Raw genomic sequence first — 7066 nt, 5'->3', positions numbered from 1 at the left:
TTTTTTTTTTTTTTTTTTTTGTACCAGGGATTGCACTTGGGTCCTTGCACGGCAGGTGGTGAAACCACTGAGCTAAATCCCTGGCCAAGAAGGTTTTAACTTTGGGAATGGAATTTGGGTGTGAGTCATTATCTCACACTGAGCCCTACAGCTTCACAGGCTGTCTCTCTTGTCTCTGTTGTGGCTGTTGGTGGAGAGGTTGTGCTTAACCTGTATGCCACTGCAATACACCTATGAGTCACATAGGCTTCAGTCAGATTCACTTTTTAAAATAAGCCAATTGTGGGGGTTAACGCTTTACAGCCTGCGCTGGACATAATCAATAAGGTGGTCCCAACAATGAGGGCTCTGACTTCACCAGTGGGAAAATCTATTGATGCGATCACAGTTTGATGGCATTATTGAGAGATGACAAAATAAGAGATGGGCCCAGTTGAACACAGTGGATTCTGGGGTCATGATCTTGCAGTGTATCTGGTCCTAGAGCCCTACCTCTGTGATTTTTTCATTTTTACCTTCTAGCTGCTATGAGATGAACAGTTTTACTCTGCCATTTCCTCTTGCCATGATGTTTCTGTCTCACCACATTCCTAAAGCAGCAGAACCAACCAACCATGGAGATGCATGAAGTTTGCATTTCTGAAACTGTGAGCCAAAATAAACCTTTTGTCCTTTAAGTTGACTTTCTCAGATGTTTGTCACAGTGATTGAAAGCTGACTATTCATAAACCAATGCTGCTGTCAATTAACAAGACAATTAAGAAAAGTGGGGTGGTAATTTTTACTTGAGATGTATGAATGTGACTGCAGATTTTACAGATCACATACTGGCATGTTAACTTTGTGAAGAAGTTCACTGAAGTTAAAAAATATGTAAAATTCTAAAAAATATGGAGCTCAAATTAAATACTTTTGTATATGTTGTATGAGTATAAGGTTAACTATGTAACACTGTGTGAATGGTGACCAGGATAACATCTGAACACTTAAAAGAACAAGTTTATTCCTTTAGAAAAATATCTGAAGCAGTTATTTCAGTGTATTTCTTAGAAATTATATGAAGACTTTTTAGTGGAATGGCTATGATTTAAGAGTTTAAAAGATTTTTAACAGTAAAAATAAACTACATAATGTTTCAAATCCAGCACTATTTAGAAGATCCTAGATATCATGGTTCATTTTAATTTTGGCATAAGAAATGGTTAAAGTGGACTGGAAAATTCTAGTAGGTTATTATTGAAAAACCTCTTATTAGAGACACTTTAAGAGGAAAATAATAGGAGCAATGATTTCATCAAAATGAGGTGTAAAAAATAAACAGATGGGGACCTTGCAGAAAAAAAAATATAGCAAATCTACTGTTTTCCTTCCAAATAATTTCCCAAAATAATCAAACCTGTAAAAATTATATAATGGGTAATTAGCAATGCTTTATGTATCTCTGTTAGCTCTTTTTTCCCTTTTTCATATCTGTGCCTGTGATTACCTACCCACAATTAGAAGGCATATACCTCACAAACTAGGAAGGTGAGAGGAAGGGCAGATCCAGGAAGCCGCCACAGTGATTAGGATTGTGTTCAGCTGCCTGGACCAGACCTCTGCCTTTGAGGCTTCATTCAACAGGGAAGGTGGATGTTTTCCTCTGTGAAACTCAACGGGGCAGCCCAGAGCAGGTGCCAGCTCCTCAGGCAGTCACCCAGGATCTGGGCCTCTTCCTGCTTCTCGACAGTCACATGGCCAGATAACCAAGTATTGTGTTTATTCCGCTCTAGAGAGAAAGAGTGGGAGGGGAGGGTGGGGAGCAAAAGGGAAAGGCAGAGGCCTGCAAAGACTATACACTTTAAGCCAGCTCTCCTGGAAGCTCTGCCCTGTGATTTGTGCCTAAATTGAATCAGCCAGCATGAATTTCATGGCTGCCTCTAACCATAAGGGGAGCTAAGAGAGAAGGGGCATTTTATTAACTAAGTACTTTGTTGCTTCAAATGGAATCAAGTTATTTTGATAAGGAAGAAGAAAATAATGCTTTTACTTTAGATTTTTAAAATACTCTGTTTGCTATTAAAGGGAAGCTAGTATTAGTCCATTTCTCTTGTGACCTTTCATTTCCTATGGGATCAAATGTAGTAATTGCAACATAGTAGCATTCAATAAATGTGGTCAGTTGGTGGATGGATTAATTTTACCAGTAATTATCGGGCATACTTCATGTCAATATACTAGGACATTTACAAATGAAATACATATTCTTGCCCTTGAGAGATTTATAGTTGCAACTTTATATACATCCTATATATGGAATAATTTAGAGAAAAATACAACTGATATTAAGTGTATATTTCTTCATTAGTGTTTTGCTTTCTATTTTTTTGATAAAATCAATTTTCCTGTTGAATTGGGGTTGGTTTCAGGAGGATTTTCATTAAACTGTTTGGTTAAATGTTACCAGAAAAACCTAATGGGGGCATCAGGCATGTAGGTTTTTGTTGCAATATGATTGTGTGGAGATGATACAGACTTTCTACTTCTCAGTTCCTTGGTACAAAACCTGGGTCATTGCTGTGAGAACCCACCACAGGCACTGGGTGAGTGTGAGGCTACATAAGACAGTGAGTTGCTACCTAGGTTCCTCTTCCAGGTCTGTTGTCAACTAGCTATGTAACCAAGGGCATGTGTCCCAGTTCCCATGTCTGTGAGTTGGTGATGATTGCCCAAACAATGTGCCCTGATGGGCAGGTTGAGTGAGTTAATATAGAAAAAGTGATTGTTTCTTTTCCTTTAAAAAATTTTTTTATTTGGTACTAGGGATCAAACTCAGTATGTTATGCTTGTGAAGTAGGAAAAATGATTGGAAAGAGCTTGGCACATAGTAAACACTCCATAGACATTAGTTACTACTACACTGTATTTTTCCAGTGGCTTATTTAGAAGCAAAGCAGGAACAGTCTAAAAGTACAGGCTTGCCTTCTACTATGCATGTTTTCAAGAGTCCTTTCACCATCCTTATCTTTTTCTTCTGCCCTGCTCCATTTTTTAAAACCATAGTTTGCCCATATCTGCTTTGTTATCTTTCTCTGGTTCAAAAAAGAACCCCTGAGGGGACCAAGGGAGCAGCTCAGATGGCTTTGAAGCAGGGGAAAGGAACCCAGAAGCTGAGTTTTGGGCTGAGCTGTCCAGGTGTCACTAACCCCAACAAAGTGATGGGGCCTGTGAGGGAGATGCTAATTTCAGCTGCCTCAGGTCTCCTTTTGAGCTCTCCCCAGGACTCTTGACTCTACCCTGCAGTAGTGTGGTATGGCTTTTATTAGGCTTAAAAGGATATTAAGGATATTCATTATATCCTTATATGTTTTTTCTCCTGTTATCTGCATGAGAACCAGTACCACATGCTTGGCCAATGTTCTGCCCATGCCTCTCCTGAATGTCCAGCTCCCTTTCTCATGAAATCCAAACAATGAGGTCAGGAGTTCGGAGGCTCAACTCAGCTTGCTAATTAACAAAGCAGTGAGGCTATTTTATGTCATTGCCCTTCTTAAATTTCTTACTAAAGGACAATTATAAATAGGATGCTTTGTGATCTATGGGTCATAAAAGGAATAATCAGGCAAATGATTTTTGATTATACTCTTATGAAATAAGGTATTAATAATGAATGTCAAGGATTTGGCTTAAAGGCAGTAAAGGCAAAGGCACCATGTATGCATCCCCTCTCTAATTTTTCAGTTCTTTTTCGTAATTGTCTTCAGCTACATTAGTAACAGGATTTTAAAAAATGAGAAAATAATTTGCTAATTTTTGTCTTGAATAATTTCCTGACTAATGTAACCCAATTTTGTCTTACTTTGTTTGTATTAAAAAAAGATACAATAATCCATACTAATAAACAAATCTGAGAATACCTTTAAACCTCCTTTATTAACCTAATTTGAGACATTTCTGAGTGATAATAAAGAAAAATAGTTATTGAATTTGTCTAAATGAATTTTCTTGCTTTATTCTACTTTAATGAGAGTATTTAAAAAATTCAGTGTAAAGTTTATATTTCTTTGTTAAAGATTATGTTTTTAGAATAAACTTTTCTAAAAAATTCTTTTAAAAATTTATGCTCCCTGGAGCTTCTTCCACATCTCTTGTTGAGAGTAGTTTTCCCTCTGAATTTCTAGGGAGTGATGTCTTGTCAGCAAGTTTTTTTAAAAAATTGATTAATTTTATTGGTTCAAATTAAATACATACATAACAGTTACATTCATCGAGGGAGCTTGTACCTATACATGGTATAGCTTGGTTCCTTTTTTTCCATTCTCCCTTGCTCCCTTCAACTTTCCCCCCTCCCTGTTTTTACAAAAGCTTTATTTCCATTTTTTTCTTTTTTTATCAGTTTTTTTCCCTTCTCCCCACCCCCTTTCAGTTTTCCTTTCCTTTTGAACAGTTTCTTCCTATTTTATATTACCTAGTATACATTTTGGTCTTTATTTACCCTTTCAGTTTCTCACACTAGAGAAACAATATATTTACATGTACATGTCTGATTTATTTCATTTACAAGTATAGTCTCAAATTGCATCTACTTAGCTGTAAATATATCAAGCTTATCTTTCTTTGTGGCTGAATAGTACTCCATTTTATTTTTTAAAACCCACATCTTTTTTTATCCATCAGTTGATGGGCATTTAGGTTTTTTCCAAGTTTTAGCTATTATAAATTGTGCTGCTATAAACATGGGTGCACACATATATCACTGTGGTATGATGCTTTTAATTATTTTGGGAAGATACACAGTAAGGGAATCTCTGGGGCAAATGGGAACTCTAATCCTAATTTTTTGAGGAATCTCTACACTGATTTCCACAATGGTTGTACCAACCTGCATTCCCACCAAAATGATTCCTTTTCCCCCATAGACTTGCTAGTATTTGTTGTTGGTTGATTTCTTGATAGCAACCCTTCTTTCTGGAATGAGATGGAATCTCGGCATTGTTTTAATTTGCATATCTTGGATAACCAGTGATGTTGAACATTTTTTACCACTGCAATATTTTTTTGGGGGGGTGCTGGGGATCAAAATTGGGGCCTTGTGCTTGCAAGGTAGGAGGCAGAACCACTGAGCTAAATCCCCATCCCTGAACATTTTAAAATATATTGTTTGCTGTTTATACTTGTTCATCTGAGAAGTGTCTATTCATTTCAGATGTCCATTTTTGGATTGGGTCTTTAAATTTTGGGGTGGTCTAATGTTTAAAATTCTTTGTATGTTCTAGATATTAGTTTTTCATTTGAGGGGCTACTGGCTATGTGTTTTCCTACTCTGGGGGTTGTCTCTTCACTCTGTTGGTGATTTCTTTTGCAGTGCAAAATTTTTTATAATAAGATGAGATCTCAGTTGTTGATTCTTTGCACTATTTCCTGTGCAGTTTGGGTTTTGTTTGTGACATTGTTGCCAAACCCTGTCTCAAGAGCTTTACCTATTCTCTCTTCCAGAAGATTTAATATTTGTTTTAATATTTAGGTCTTTGATCTATTTTGACTCTAGTTTAGTGTATGGTGAGAGACATGGATGTGGTTTTTATATTCAACACGTAGAGTCTTTGAGCTGCTGCTGCCCAGTCTGGATCTTGCAACAGCGCAACCCAATGCCCGCCCAACGTGTACTCCTGGTTCCTTTTGGTTTTAAATTCAAGATAGCCAGCCTCAAGGATCAGCTGATTGTGGATTTCCTTAAGGAAGAACAGGTCCCCCAGAATAAGATTACAGTTGTCAGGGTTGGTGCTGTGGACATGACCTGTGCCATCAGTATCCTTTTTTTGGTACCAGGTATTGAACTGAGGACTTTGCACTTGTGACACATGCGGTGGAACTACTGAGCTAAATCTCTGGCCCTGCCATCAGTATCTAATGAAGGACTTTGCAGACAAGCTTGCTCTTGTCAGTGTCATGGAAGACAAATTGAAGGGAGAGATGATGGATCTTCATCACAGCAGCCTTTTCCTTAGAACACCAAGTTCTAAGGTCTATAGCCCGGCAAAGTCTATAATGTAACTGCAAACTCCAAACTGGTTATTATCACAGCTGGGGCATGTCAGCAAGAGGGTGAAAGCCATCTTACTTTGGTCCCACATAATGTGAACATCTTTAAGTTCATCATTCCTAATGTTGTAAAGTGTAGACCAAACTACAAGTTGCTCATTGTTTCCAATCCAGTGGATATTTTGACCTATGTGGCTTGGAAGATAAGTGGTTTTCCTAAAAACCATGTTATTGGAAGTGGTTGCAATCTGGATTCAGCCAGGTTCCATTACCTGATGGGGGAAAGGCTGGGAGTTTACCTACTAAGTTGCCATGGATGATGGATCCTTGGGGAGCACATAGACTCTAGTGTACCTGTGTAGAATGGAGTGAATATTGCTGTCATCTCCCTGAAGAATCTGCATCTGAGTTAGAAACTGACAGGGATAAGGAGCATTGGAAAGAGGTTCACACACAAGTGGTTGACCGTGCTTATGAAGTGATCAAACTAAAAGGCTACACATTCTGGGCCATTGGACTCTCTGTGGCAGATTTGGCAGAAAGTATAATGAAGACTCTTAGGAGAGTGCATCCAATTTTTATTACGATTAAGGCTCTCTATGGAATAAAGGATGATGTCTTCCTTAGTTTTCCTTGTGTCTCGGGACAAAATGGGATCTCAGATGTTGTAAAGGTGACCCTGACTCCTGAGAAAGAGGCCCGTTTGAAGAAGAGTGCAGATACCCTGTGGGCGATCCAGAAAGAGCTGCAGTTTTAAAATCTTCCATTGTCACACCACTTTGCTGTCTGGGCTACAAGAGGATTTAGTTGGAGATAGTGCATGTTGTCCTTTTTATCTGCTCTGTGGTTGAAGCAGTAGTATTAAGATGGCCTGGGAAAAACATCAGTTTTCCAAAGTTAGTAATAAAAATGGTTCACAAAACCCTACAATTCTATCCTGATGCTGGATGGCACTTGTGTGGTCCTAGCCTGGTTAGTATAAAGTAGCCCCACCATCTCTGAGACACCATGGCCAGTATTACACAGGCTCCAGTTGCTCTTCAAA

The 7066-nt window shown here is 38.3% G+C and overlaps 1 pseudogene; it reads left to right on the top strand.

Moving 5' to 3' along the window:
• The first annotated feature begins 5756 nt into the window (after positions 1 to 5756).
• LOC104856605 lies at positions 5757 to 6778 on the top strand (annotated as a pseudogene).
• Positions 6779 to 7066: the final 288 nt, after the last annotated feature.

This window comes from Fukomys damarensis, unplaced genomic scaffold (assembly GCF_012274545.1).
Source record: "Fukomys damarensis isolate Sample0158 unplaced genomic scaffold, DMR_v1.0_HiC HiC_scaffold_16, whole genome shotgun sequence".
Classification (NCBI taxonomy): domain Eukaryota; kingdom Metazoa; phylum Chordata; class Mammalia; order Rodentia; family Bathyergidae; genus Fukomys; species Fukomys damarensis.
Note: the sequence above shows the minus strand (reverse complement) of the source record. Positions and strands in the feature narration are given on the sequence as shown.